Here is a 15493-nt window from a genome sequence, read left to right on the forward strand (position 1 = left end):
ATATATATATATATATATATGTATATATATATATATATATATATACGGTATATACATATATGTATGTACGGATCACAAACATTTGCAATAGCTAACTAGAAACTTTTCAAAATGTCCACCTTCGTGTAAAATGACCTTTGAAGTTACATACGAAAATCTGAAATCTATGCATTTTTCACTTTTATTAAGACTACAGCTGCTTTCCTTATCTTGTTGGAATCCTTATAATTTCTTTAGCCTTGTTCTACCGAAAACATTTAATAAAGAAATGAAGTTTTGAAATGTTTACGAGTTCATTATGAGCAACTTTTTTCTAGAACATTTAAATTTGTTAGTACTGGGAATGTGGAGATGGCTCAGAACTTGTGTGAACCTTCTCAAGAAGCCTTAACCTACTGTGTGATTTTGTACATCTAAGGTTGGATGGGTGCTCCTGTAACACAATTTGTCTCTATTATTCATCCAAACACAATTTGGTGTATTAATTAAAATGTCTGATAGAAAACATAGCAAGATTCTTCCTTAAATGTTTACAAAACACCAAAGTTTATACCACTGGCGTTGCATTGCAACATAATGTCTAAATTAGAACCAGATATGAGATACTAAGGCAAGAACTAAAAGATGACTTGTGCTAGGTTTCTGTGTTTCTGGATCCTTCGGTCTGGCCTTTGTGTTAATGCAGGTGCTGTGAGCAGACAGAGCTGGTTGAGACCCAGCTGTCACCAGTGACAGCTGATTACCACCCTTCACAAGGCTGAGTCATCCCACTATTCTTCATTGAGCTGTTAGTTACCAAAAGGTGATTGACAAACCCTTGTGCTCTTCTTGAGAATTAGAAAAGCTAACCTTATCCTATGCGCCACAGATCTACTCAAGTGGTCCCTGGATTACCTGTCTCCTCTTGGACATCCTCTCCTGGTGAAAGTCAACTCCACCTGCAACAAATGAACAAACTGGGTTACATCGATTCAGTCTTTCACTCCCATCATGCCTGCTTTTTTTTGTTTGTTTGTTTTTTTCTGTAAAGCACCTATCTTCCACCATACCTGGACAACATTCCCTGGGAATTTACCTTCCAAGCCAGGAAGAAAATACACAGCAATTAAGAAACTCTCCTTCAACAAACAATTCATCTGGATAACACATAGTCACCTCTTGTTCTTCACATATCCTCCCCATCCCTGGTCCTCTCCTACAAGTTGTCAATAAACTTACTTACCTGTTTTTCATTGTCTGCTGCCTGATCCTTTCAGAAACCAATATTTTGGTTTGTAATTGAAAACTTTTTATTGCCAAAAAGACATCTTCAAGCAAATAATGGTGTTTTTCTAGAAACAATCAAACAACAAGACACTTGATTTTCTGTAACAGTATATTTGCAGGTAAGGTATGTTCCAGTTTTGTGTGTTTAAATCCAATTTTTCCATTTTCCATTTGTCTAAATCTGTAAACCTTTACTCGTATTTGCAACTTTATTCAGTAGAGCATCAGTTCAGGCTGGGCTGTAAGCCAGTAACATCTGCAGGGGTCTTGTGTGAGCGCTGCACTGAGATGAAGCCGAAGATACCTGATCAGAGTGATGGATGCCTGTGTGAATTGTGCGTGCACCAACATGCACACCTGCCGCCTGTGCCCCACTTATTGAATCCATGAATCAATTTAATGAGCAGAGGACAGGGTCAGGACTTCAATAAATACCCCACCAAGCTTTCAAATTTAATGTCTGCCCAATGAATGATACTGTATGTTCGACAAACACCCACTGCAAAACACTTCCAGCATAAATTGGATGTGGGGTTTGAAGCAATCACGATGTACAGTATGTGCTGTTGACTAGATAAGATGTACAGCCGATGCAAAACCAGTTTCAATGTGCAGTCGGACTGCAAATGAGTTCAACTGGAGAGCAAAGTTTAATTTAGTTGTGTGCTGTGTGTGGCAGGGTGAAAGACCGAGACTCAAGAAAGAGAATCAGACATTGTCCATTGATAATCAATACTGCAGCAGTGACCTGAGCATTTGCTCTGTGATTCATCCCATTTAGAGCTACAGGATTGGCTGTCTGACAGAGACAACTCCATGATTTCCCTCTGGATAGACCTTTGGAAAATCCACGCAATTTAAAGTGTGGCGACTTCAACGTGCACACATCTCAGGTCTCACCCCATCCCTTTTAAAAGCTTCACTGAAAGTTGCGGCTTTGCTGTAATAATCATCTCTATAAGCATATGATTTACTGTATATTTGCTTGACATAGCATGTTCTCAATCTTTCAACATGATTCCAAGGTAAAACAATTTGTCAGTCTCCTGATATTCACATCCTATGATTATATAGTTATGTTTCCTTCCACTGATTCAGCCACACATGCAGTCATGTGTTCATTCTGAGCATGGAGGGCACCGCAGAAGGGACGAATGGTTGCTATTTAGATGTCTGTGGCACCAGTATCCCAGCAGTGAATACATTTTTCTTCATCCACTGGAGGACACAGAGGCTAATGGAGCATGAGAGTGGCATTTTCCTTGGAGTTGTGTGGCTGAGTCACGCCCCCGTTTGGAGAGGAGCTGCAGGCGACGCTGGTATGAGACTGAGGCATGCTCAGAGAGCCTGGGCCAATTCAGGGGTAAACATCTATGGCAGTAATTGGAGAACAGCACAGCAGGGAATTTCATACATTTCTGTTCTGTGACTCAGTCTACAATATCCTGACTTTTTCCAGGTGAAAAGAAGACGGTATTTGTATGCCAAAGGCCTTTTCAAATTTTGCACAGCATTTCCTGGACTCCCCCTGATGCTCATTTTATATATAGTTCATTTTATTGGTCACAGTTTTTATTGATTGAATGAGTACAAAGCTCACAGTCTCAGATTTGGCCTGTACATGGGAAGAGCTTTGTTGGCTGCTCACACAAAAGGCTGTTGCTGTCCGTCGTTTTCTACTAATTTAGTGCAGCTCCAGTGGAGCTATTAGTCCTGTATTTGTAATTAAATTACATCAGTATCATTAGTCATTCACCATAGGCATTTAAAGAACTCATTAGTAGCCATTGCATTGCTGCCTTTGTATTGCATTATTTTATGTTCTTTTAAAGGTAACACAGGTTGCCATGTGTGTAGACACAAACAAAAATACAAGATTTAAAAGTTAAAATTAAAGTATTTGAATAAAGTTACCTTGAACACAACCATTTATAGGCTTCCATGTTTAATTTTAAGATATATAAATGTATGATAGTTTCCTAAGCATAGCTTGTGCTTAGTTTTTTATTACTTCTGCAGCTCAGTTGAAGGTAAGAGACAAAATAACACAAACCCCTGACGGCATTATTCAGAAGCAAAAAAAGTAGTGCATGTCAACATTCAAAACATGTTTTTTTATCATCAAAACATATACAGTACTGTATGTGGGAACACACATACCTCCATGGTTTATGACTTGAGTTGTGGAAAAAGTAAACAGTTAGCAGAGGGAGTCTCAACCTGTGGTTCAGCTGAGGTCTCTTATCAGCATTTGCTGCTTATCACTCAACCCCACACCAGCTGAAACATACAGAGACTATTTTGGCTGAACGGGAGAGTTACCTCAAATTATTTTTATCAATGTATGTTGCTTGACATTTTTACTGTTTGATTTGTGTGTGTGGGGGGGGTGGTTGTGCATACAGCAAGTAAACCTGTGTATCACCCACCAGCTGTCGGCAGATGCTAAAAGATATCATGTAAAAAATTTGGCATAGAGATACTTTAAAACATGCAGCACCCATTTTCAGTGACACTTTATTCTAGTCATAACTCTCAGCATGTCTTTGTGTCTGATTTGTATTGACGCAGATTAGAAGTTGCCCTAATATAATTTAGGGTGCATTCACACCATCCCTGTTTAGTCTGCTTTAATCCAACTCTAGTCCATTTGCCTAGATAGTCCGGTTTATTTGGGGAGGTGTGAATGCGTAATCGAACTCTGATGCGGACCAAAAAAGTGAACTCTGGTCCGCCTAAAAACCTAGGTCTCGGTTCGGTTGACGTGAACTCTGGCGTGGTTTAAATGCAGTGTGAATGCAAGTGGACCGGAGACCGCTCCAAAAGCAGGAAGTGGACTACAGCGCAGGGTAATCAAACGCCCATTTCTCTTATCTCATATAGAGCCATCAGTCACCTTGTGTGAAAAACAACATGGTCATGGTCTTCCGCCTCATCTTCCACTCCTGCTGAGTCCATTGTTGAAAAATGACAAAACAGAAATCCTTAAATCGCTAAAATTTAACGCCACTCCGTTTTTTGTTTTTAATTTCCAGAAGAAGAAGAAGAAGAAGTGTCTTCTTCAGAGGTTTTTGTGTCATTTCATTCAGTAGTTCTTGGCGCAACACCACCACAGGCGAGGAGGGGAACAGGTTGGCTCGACTGACTCAGTACAGTGTGAATGCAAACTGCACCAACTGAAATGTGAACAAATGTTCTGAATATTGTTCCCCAACTGAACCGAGTCTACTGGACTATCAGGTGTGAAAACACCCTTTACTTCCATTAGTCTTTGGTGCAAGTTAACTAGTCAAAAAAAGCTGTGGGGTTCTTATGCAGGAATGTAGTAATATTTTTTTAACATGCTTTATTATTAAACACCTGAAATTAATGAAAATGTTTGAGTGGTACTTGTAATTACAATCTATGACAAATAATGCAGTTATTTTAGTATTTTGAGCAGCATTACACCATTGTATTAGATGTTGTAACAAATATTCAAAGCATCGTTCCTTTTGGAGAGCACTAAAGGGTCCTCTGGTAGAGATCTCAGTAGATGAGTAAGTAGGTTCATTCAACCTTTATTTATACAGGTTACTTATTTATACTGAGCCTAGAGGACTCATTTGCAAGAGAGACCTGATTGGTGACAACCAAAGACACAAGGTAAACGATGCAACTAATTTGATTGTCAGGCGCTGTTAGAGAATTTTGGTCAAGGGTTATGAATGTTTTTATATTATGTCTATGAACATCTTTCCCTCTCGCCACGAAAACTTGCCGGTTCACTTTCTCTATAAACATTCTCTTATCTTGAATCGGAGGCGTCTCCCTGACGCCCCACATCTGTGCAGACAAATTGTACTTTTGTGACTTGGGATCAGTGCAGCTGGCTTCAGGAAGTGAGAAATGCCAACTGAACTTTGAGGAACACCTACATAACTCTACAGAACTGTTAAAACATTATATGAGTCAACAGAACACCTGGATCGGGGTCCATTCAGTGACACTGGATGTACTGTATGTCTCTGAATGCTCTTGCAAGTAAAAAGCTGGTTAAAAATCGTCACCTGCCATGACTTTATCATTCTTTTGAGTAAACAAGGTTAGTTAATGCATTTTTTTTCTAACAAGTAAATTAAGAATGAACTCTTCACTGTGTGGACAAAGGCTTTTTAATTACACCTGACCATTGAACTAACAGAGCTGTATAGGGTTAGTCCCCATTTTGTAGCCGTAACAGTTTCTACACTTGTACAAAGCTTTCCACAACATTTTGTAGCATTTCTGGAGGAACATATGTCCATTTGTTTTGTAGATACCTTGTAAAGTCAGGAACAACAGTGAACAAGAAGGTCCATATGCAATTTTCTGTCCAGTTTGTTCCGAAGGTGTTTGATGCTGGTGAGGTCAGGACTCTGTGAGGGACGGTTGTTATTTAACATCAAACCATGTCCTCATAGACTTTGTTTTTTACACTGAGACAGTCATGTTGGAATGGGGAAACTCCTTCTACAAATATTGCCACAAAGATGAAAGTAGACCAAGCAAATTGTTTTAATGTGCTCAAGATTTATGATTACCTATCATTACATTAAAAAAAAACAACTTTTTACCCATTTACTGGTATTGAATTCAACAGTTTGCCAATGCGGCTAAATGCATTGGTCTTTTAGTGGAAGTCTTGATTAGATGAACGCAAAACCTGAAAGGCCAATTTCTCAATTTCAGCATAAGGTAATTATGAAAAATTATAATAAAATCCGACATCAGTAAACCTAAACAGTGGGTATTAAACACTACACTTAATCTATAAAACATTCCTTTACTTCACACCAAATAAGTTGTCGTATGTCGAATGTGGTCTATGAAAGCCATCACATCATATCGGTCCATCGTATCCGCTGGCTTCCTTAGATAGAGAGCTTTACTAATTGGCTTTTCTATGTGAATGTTCCTGTGAAGTGCCCTGAGACAACTTGTGTTTTGGCGATATACAAATAAACTGTATTGAAAGTGCATTTAGTCACACATACTTTGATCCATTGTTTAATGACCTCATGTTTCTGAAGAGTCTCAGTCATCTGTCAGACTGAGGAATGGAACCAGAGTATCCGAAGAGAACTCATGCACACAGGAGAAGAACATGCAAACTCCATACAGAAAGAACAAAGGCCGAATTCGTGGCCTGAACCCAAGTTTGACTGGGATACAGAAATATGTACAGAAAAATGAGACCCCCTGCTTCTTTTTGTTTGTCTCAAAACAGAAATAAAAGACATATTCATACAACAATATAAAAAAAGTGGAAATCATCACACTTGACTTCTTTAAAACCTGTATGTTTTCCACTTTTGCTTATAAAAAAAAGACTGAAAGTGTTTGCATTTAACAAGAATTTATTTTTTCTCAGTCACAATCCTGTTGTAATAATGGCTTTGGTGAACTTTACCACCAGTCTACAACCATCCACCCATCCTACTATTGTACCCGCTTCTTCCTTTTCGGGTCATGGGGTTCACTGGTGCCCATGTCCAACCACCACGGTGCAAGAGGCGGGGGACACCCTGGACAAGTCTCCAGTCCATCACAGGAACACATAGAGACAAAGAACCATTCACTCTCACTCACACTTGGGGACAATTTAGTTACCAATCAGTCTAACATGCATGTTTTTGGTCTGTGGGAGGAAACTGGAGTACCCGGAGAAAATCTGCACATGCACAGAAAGAACATGCAAACTCCACCCAGAAAGGTCCGGGATTTGAACTGGGCGACCTTCTCACTGAGAGGTGGCAACTCTACCAACTGCACCACCATGCTGTCCCCAGTCTACAACAAGCTTTTTTCTTCTTTTTTTTCATAATTTCTATATAATCTTTCATTTATTATCACTGTGTACTGGCCAAAAAATGACTGACTGAATGAAAATTTCACAGATGCTGAAATCACTTTGCAGTTATTAACATTGACATTGGTAGAGTGTAGGGTGAAGTCATAGAGTCATCCCGTAGAGTGAAATGTCTCGTTTACAACTTGTGAGATTTAGCCAGCCTTCTGCGTATTTTGCATTAATGATGTAAAATGACACATATCACATTGTCCTTGGGGGTGGAAACCTGCACAGACTTCATTACAAGGTGCTTTTAATTAGTTTTTATAATTAAAAGCAGAATATTGGGTGCAGAAACGCCGGAAGCTACATTGAGAAGGCTAACGATATTTGCATATTCACTGGTCTGGGTCTGCAAACTGTCTTCTTTCAGTTTTCAGTCCAACAAAAGTCAGAAGAATAACACAGGGAAGAGCTTTGGAAGAAAACACATCATATTTATTAGCTGAAACATGGAGAGGGTTGGAAAAAAGAAAAGTAGGTGAGAAGTTGGGTGTAGAAGTGCTCTCTACAATTTTAGCTGACCATATGCTGCAGCATGTGTCCAGAAGGACTGTGGTCTATTACTCACCCAAACCCATATACTATTAAATGTATCCCCCAGCTCTGAGGTACTTTGCAGTGTCAGGTTAAAAAGACTTCAGCACCTTTAGTTGATGGGGATAATTTAGCCTGTAATGAGTGGAAAACATATATAGTGCCATATGTGATTATTTTTTGGACAAGCTCTGAAAAGTACAAAGGATTTTCACTCAGAAGCACAGTTTTGATCACATTTTTACTTAAACAAGCAATATGCCAATGTCCCCGGCATTGAGGGATTTGAATAGTGAATATTTATAGTTTGCAAGATGAGTTTTTCTAATGTTTCTGGGCTGTAATTGAACAGGGAATGCAATTAAGTGCAATGTTGGAGCCAGGGGGGTGGTTGATGGTGACTTTGGCCACCATAGAGCAATCTTGGACCACCCCAAGGGAGACCCCAATCATTTGAGGAAACTATATTTTAAAGCAATATAAAAACTATAATATATGGTTTCCTCAAAAGATTGGAGTGATGGGTTTACATATATATATATGTGTATGGCGGTGGCCATCATGGATTTATTGTGGCAACCCAGTTTTTGATTGGAATTTTTTTTACGCTGAGATGCGGCCACAAACCAAAATGAAATGCCATACCTTACTTATCTTTCAAATTCTTTCGAGCACAGCAACATATGGACCGAGGTAATTTCCAATTCCCTATTTTCACTCTGAGACAGGAGACGTGGTTTTTACAACACTTTTTTATTGAATTACTTCAACTTGAGAACTTTTCAGGTTTATGATTTGATACATGAAACTACAAGAATGCAGACTTCTGCTCAACATTGAATGATAGGAGATTAGAATCCTACTTCTGGATCTGAGACTCATATAGAATGAAAAAATTACTTGCGACTTTCCTTCCCTCCATTGACTACGGTGACATTATTTACTTGAACGCCCCTACAAGCACCCTGTAGATGTGGGATGCTGCCTATCATGGTGCACTAAGATTCATAACTGGCTGTGATTATCGTACCCATCACTGCACCCTGTATTCACTGGTTAACTGGACATCATTAACTTCATGTAGACTCTCTCACTGGTACATTTGCATCTTTAAATCACTTCTTGATCTGTTGCCTTCATACATCTCATCCTACATGTCAACGCTTGAGTACAGCTACAGCGTGCGCTCTCAGGACATTATTACCTGCAGTGTTCCCTCATTGTGGACTGAACTTGGCAAAAGGGTCTTATTGTACTCCGCTCCTTTTTCCTGGAACAACTTGCAAAAAGATCTGAAGCTCTCGATCTTGACCTGTCTAAGTGGCTTCAAACATCTACTAAGTTCATGGCAAAGACCAACCCAGACATGTTCCTCTTTTTAGTTTTCTACATCGCTTTACAACCTAGCTGTTTTTGTTTCCTTTTTATAATACAATTTCCTTTCATTTGTTCTTTTCCATTTATATTCATCCTTTATGATTGTCTATTGTTGTCTTTGTTGTCCACTGTTATCATCCATCCATCCATTATCTTTACCCGCTTATTCCATTTTGGGTCATGGGGGTCACTGGTGCCCATGTCCAGCAATCACTGTGCGAGGGGCGGGGTACACCCTGGACAGGTCGCAAGTTCATCACAGGAACACATAGAGACAAATGAGACAAACAACCATTCACTCTCTCACTCTCACCTAGGGACAATTTAGAGTTACCAATCAGCCTAACATGCTTGTTTTTGGTCTGTAGGAGGAAACCGGAGTACCCGGAGAAAACCCATGCATGCACGGAGAGAACATGCAAACTCCACCCAGAAGGCCCCTGGACCGGGGTTTGAACCAAGGACCTGCTCGCTGAGAGGCAGCAACTCTACCAGTTGCGCCACCGTGCTGCCCCACTGTTATCACTCTTTGTTAAAATCAAGTATCTCTTGTAAATGGGTCCCTGAGGCTCATTGAGAATAACCTGTTTAAATAAAGGTTGAATGAAAGAATCTAAGGACTTGCGACCCGTCCAGGGTGTACCCCGCCCCTCGTACTGTGATGGCTGGACATGGGCACCAGCGACCCCCATGACCCAAAATGGAATAAGCGGGTAAAGATAATGGATGGATGAATGAAAGAATCTAACGTTTGTCTTTGTTTTATCTCAATGCATCCCTCCTATATTGTTCTGACCCACCATTGAGTTTATGCATTTTGATTTTCATCGTGCATTTTCATAAAATACCACAGCTTATTTATGGGGCTCTGTTGGATCAGTAATAAACACACAGCAACAGTTTCTTTTTTCCCCTTTAAGGAAAACATATTTTGCAGGAGTGCATTTCTCTTTGTGCTCTCCCAGTGGTTTCAGCTTATGTTTTGTCAGGTATAATAAACTAGGTGGAAGTTCCAAAATGAGGACAGACTTAAAGAAGGTAGTAACATACAAATAAAAACCTTTAAAAAGAAAAACAAAAAAAGAAGAAGTTGAGAATCACAAGAAGCTGTGCAGATTGTACTGTACAAAGATGAAACAACTTGTGTGTTGGAAACCTTTGTTGCTCATTAGCCCTGTCATGTATTAGCAGTTAAAAAAAACAAACAAAAAAACTGAATATTAATCAAGTTTTCTCTCTGACATCTGAAAAAGTCCAGCCACATTTCAGAACATTAAGGTTGAGTTAAATGACACTGAGCTTTTAAGAATCATTAACCTCACAGTTGTTTTATAAAACTCTATGTTTCAGTAAATGAACACACAGTAATTATCCTTGTTTTTTCACCGTCATGTCACATATCAGTTAAAACTAAAACACAAAATGTGTTTTATCATGTAAGACTATTTTATTTTGTTGACTATATTGCCCCTTGTAGAAAACTTGGTAAGGAAATTGAAAGTTAAACTGTGTTTCTTTTTCAGAAACAGATCTTAAATCTGAACACTAGGAAACGTCTTGTAAGTCTTTTCCTTCCCTCCATCGACTACAATTCAATTTCAGTTCCATTTATTTATATAGCACCAAGTCACAACAGAAGTTATCTCAGGGCACTGAACAGAAACATTCATATTTAAAAATAATAATTTAAAATGATTTATCTGAGGAGCAGACTGCTTTGAGTTTAACTCCATCGCAAAACTCTCATCTTGAGCAAGCATGAAGGCGACAGAGGAAAGGAAAAACTCCCTCATGACGAAGAAACCTTTAGCAGAACCAGACTCAGGACAGGTGGCCATCTGCTTTGACCGGCTGGGTTTGAGAGGAACAGATACACAATGGCAGGTCAAGAATCACATGTTAAGATAGAAATAGTATCAAATGAAAACTTTTCAATTTTAGCAAATAATTTAAGGAAATGGGGTCAATTTGTTCTCTAGTAGTCTAAGCTTAAGGCAGCATAACAAGCCAACCCTAACTATAGGATTTATCAAAAAGGAAAGTCTTAAGCCCAGTCTTAAAACTGGACAATGTGTCAGTCTTACGGACAGAAACTGGAAGTTGGTTCCACAAGAGAGGAGCCTGAGAACTAAAAGATCTTCCTCCCATTCTGCTTTTGGAAACTCTAGGAACCATAACTGTAGTAACATTATTTACATGAACACCCCCACAAGCACCCTGCAGATGTTGGACACTGCCTATCACGGTGCGCTAAGATTCATAACCGGCTGGAACTACCGTACCCACCACTGCACCCAGTATTCACTGGTTAACTGGTCATCATTAACTTCATGTAGACTCTCTCAGTGGTACATTTTCATATTTAAATCACTTCTTGGTCTGCTGCCTTCATACATCTCCTCCTACATCTCCTCCTACATGTCTCTGCGTGAGTGCAGCTACAGCGTGCGCTCTCAGGACATCATTACCTGCAGTGTCCCCTCAGTGAGAACTGAACTTGGCAAAAGGGCCTTCTCCTACTCCGCTCCTGTTTCCTGGAATATCTTGAAAAAGATCTGAAGCTCTCGACCTTGACCTCTTTAAGTGTCTTCAAACATCTGCTAAGTCCTTGTCAAAGACTAACATAGACAACTTCCTGTTTTTAGTATTTATATCTATTTATAATGTACCTGTTTTATAGTTTTTTTATATAATCTTCTTGGATTTATTGTTCAGTTTGGATGCTTTCTTTAATGATTGTCCTCTGTTGTCATCTTTTGTTAAAATTAGGTCTCTCTTGTATATGAGTGCTTGAGGCTCAATGAGAATAACCTGTATAAATAAAGGCTGAATTATTATTTTTTTATGTCTATTTAAAAAAAAAAAAAAGTGTAGTATGTTTTTCTTCTCATTTCATGGATGCTTAATGATTGTAGATTTTTCCCAGATTAAACCAATGTAACATTTTCAAATAAAATTATCAGTAGATTAAGTAAATTCTACTTCATTTGCATAACCGTCCTATATTTTCCATCATCTGGCCTATAGTGTGATTTAGTCTGAACCAAAGACAAACTAACCCTGTCTTTCCTCGTGCTCCTTGTAGCTTTGGTTCCTCTGCTGGTCCTCACTTCCCTGGACCCATTGCCTTACAACTCTCTGTCCTGATTCCTCATGTCTCCCTGGGCCCTTTACTTGGAACTGTTGTTTACAATCCACAAATCATAAAACTTCTGAACATCTTGCCATTCAGCCTTAAGATCAGTCCTGCCACTCTCCTCCACCTACCTACCTGGACATCTTGAACTACTCCACCACCATGCAATCCCCTCGTCCCTCATCTCCAACATGCGTAACGGAAGAAAACAGTATTAGTATTTCTTGTTTTGTTTTTTTTACCGAGTCAAAATGATTCTTCGTATTCTGATCACTTCATCGCATCGTTGACCTTGTTAACCTGCATATGACAAATAAACAATAAACTAAACTGTTTGCAGAAAGTTTCATTAAAACCCACCTAGTTGCTCATAATAATAATAATGATCATTTTATTTAAAAAGCGTCTTTCAGGACACCCAAGGACACTTTAAAGCAAGAAACAAATCAGATAAGATTGTGTAAAAACAAACACAGTGCAAAGACCAACAGGAATATATTGAAATATACAATACATAAAGAATATAAAATAAAAATATAAGCTTGTCTGAAAATATGTGTTTTCAGAGTCGTCTTGAACAGAGAAAGAGAGGTGGTGTCATTAGACATCTTGCTAGCATGCAAAGTGAGCTCCAATAGGTAGTTTTAAATAAATCGTGTTTGATCTGTAAGCACTTATATGTTAGGAATCCATCTCAGCCAATACCACACCAGATTTGAGCTCAATATTGGTAGAAATCATTGTCAGTCCTCTTTTGTATTTGCTAGTGTGACACATCTATGGAAGCCATCGTTATAAACTCCAGAAGAAATCAGTTGCAGATGTGCATCCAATGATTACTTTCTGAAAATTATATTATCACACACACCCACACACATACAGACAATGGTACGAACATTTTCACTATGCTGTCTCCTTTGGCAGTGGTGTTAATTATTAAAACACATAAAACAGCAAAAAATGGTTTTGTTTATATCTTCATAGCACCTAATGTAAAAATGGATGTAAAAATGGATGAGTAGTTTGAACCTAATGTGCTTCTATTGTGAGGGGCGAGTGATTCCAGTCCAATCTGTGTGTGAATCTAAGCACACAACTAGGCCTCTCATGCAGATTTATAAAGCTAGGGTCTCCACAAACTTGATATTTTTGAACTGATAAAACTTCCCCGATGGGAAGCAAAACGTCTTCTGCTTCAGAATAGAAGTCTTTTTTTTTTTACTTTTTGTGGATTGTCTAATGTGAAACACAATCCACAATGGATTTTTATTGTATAACACACAATTAACAATGGAAAGTGATTCAGATGTTTGGATGATAAAATTAGTTTATGTAGACTCAAGCAACTGTTTTATTAGATTTTACCTGAGGTGAGAATATGTAGTTCAGATTCATCGTCGAATCAAGTTGAAAACATGACAGACTGTCATTATTAGGACGGCATGGTGGCACAGTTGGTAGAGCTGCTGCCTGCAGCGAGGAGGTCGACAGATGGAATAGCGGACAGTGGGGCATTCTGGGTGGAGTTTGTATGTTCTCTCCGTGCATGCGTAGTTTTCTCCGGGTACTCTGGTTTTCTTTCACAGACCAAAAACATGCACGTTGGGCTGATTGGTAACTCTAAATTGTTCCTAGGTGTGAGTGAGAGAGTGAATGGTTGTTTGTCTTGTTTGTCTCTTATGTGTCCCTGTGATGGACTGGAGACCTGTCCAGGGTGTCCGCCGCCTCTCACACAGTGACTGCTGGACATGAGCACCAGCAACCCCCACGATCCAAAAAGGAAGCGGGCAAAAGATAATGGCTGGATGGATGTGCTAAAATACATAAATAATTCCATTCGTATTTATAAACGATTGTTAGAAAGCTAATGTGCTAAACTTTAAGCTCCAAACATGGTGTCTGGCGATTACCGTAGTTTTTGCTGTATAAGTCACATTTTTTTGCATAAATTAGCAGGCCTGCAACTTATACAGCAAAGCGACGTATTTATGTTTTTTCCCCCATATTTATAACCCAATTTTTGGCTGGAATATGATGATTTTATTCATTCTGACATAGAAATATTGAACACTACCGTTTTCAGCCACTAGAGGGCTCTCAACTAATATGGCAAGCCAAGTGTCTCATTAATGGGTAAAAGTGGCTATTAATGACACACTTGGCTTGCCAAAAAAACACCTTCGTCTCGCTCCAGAACTCCTGGAGAAAACGTCAAATCAGCCACATTTCCCAGCGCTGCCCAGGCGAAATGTGGCTGATTTGACCATTAATGTGCATTTATTAAAGAAAAGTTCGACTGAGTCACACCTTTACTATAATGTCAAACAAAGAAATAATTGTTTTTAGGTGGTTATCTGGTTAAATTCTTGTTGAAGTCCTCCCGTGCATTCTTACACGGCCGCCATTTGACAGCCAATTGATTTTTGGCACAACATCGGCCCACATTTCCGGGTGGTCAGCGGTGACGTGTAACAAATGCAACTCGTCAGCGGTGACGCATAATAGATGCAACTTATACCGTGAAGCAATGTATTTGTGTTTTTTTCCCACTTTATTAGACATTTTTGGACTGATGAGACTTATATGGCGGTGCGACGTGTACAGTGGCAAGTACGATATCTTCTTTTTAGCATATCGTAAACAATACACCTGCCTTCCTGCTTCCCGATTTTATTCTTGCTGATTTGCCAACAACAACATATTAATTCTAAAAGAAAGTACCAGTTTTTACGTACATACTGAAAATACTAAAGTTATTAGTTTAGAATATATTCCTTCTATTCAAAACCATTGGAAATTTTTCACATTTGAACCAGAACCCTCCGGACTCAGCTGTGCTGCTGTCACGTACCAATCAGACACAGATACTGAATATTTCTTCTCTCCTCACTGAGGTTTCTGTCTCGCTCCTCCTGTCTCCTGGTTGTTGTAATGTATGCTGATTGCAGAGCAAATCAACAGCTTCTGATAAGCGCTGCATTGTAATCCATGCCAAGAAAAAAGAAAAGAAAAGATATGTGTGATAACTTCTAAATGCCAATTGTGGATCTGTTTTACACGAGTTGAGAAATAGCAGGTGGGGATGTTTTCAGGATGATTTGGAGTGAGGGAAGGGGGAGATGGTTCAGGCGGGCTTAACGTAAATTAATGTAATTATTTATAACTACTTGGGCTAGTTCAACATCCCGCTGTGTTAAACTGCACTGTCTTTACAGGAATTAAACTGATTAAAATGAACGCATGAATAAGAAATAATTGTTCCTGTCAGATTTGCAACACATTTTTTACTGGGGGAACTGAGCTAC

The sequence above is a fragment of the Nematolebias whitei genome, chromosome 6 (assembly GCF_014905685.2).
Source record: "Nematolebias whitei isolate Nwh7 chromosome 6, NemWhi1, whole genome shotgun sequence".
NCBI lineage: Eukaryota > Metazoa > Chordata > Actinopteri > Cyprinodontiformes > Rivulidae > Nematolebias > Nematolebias whitei.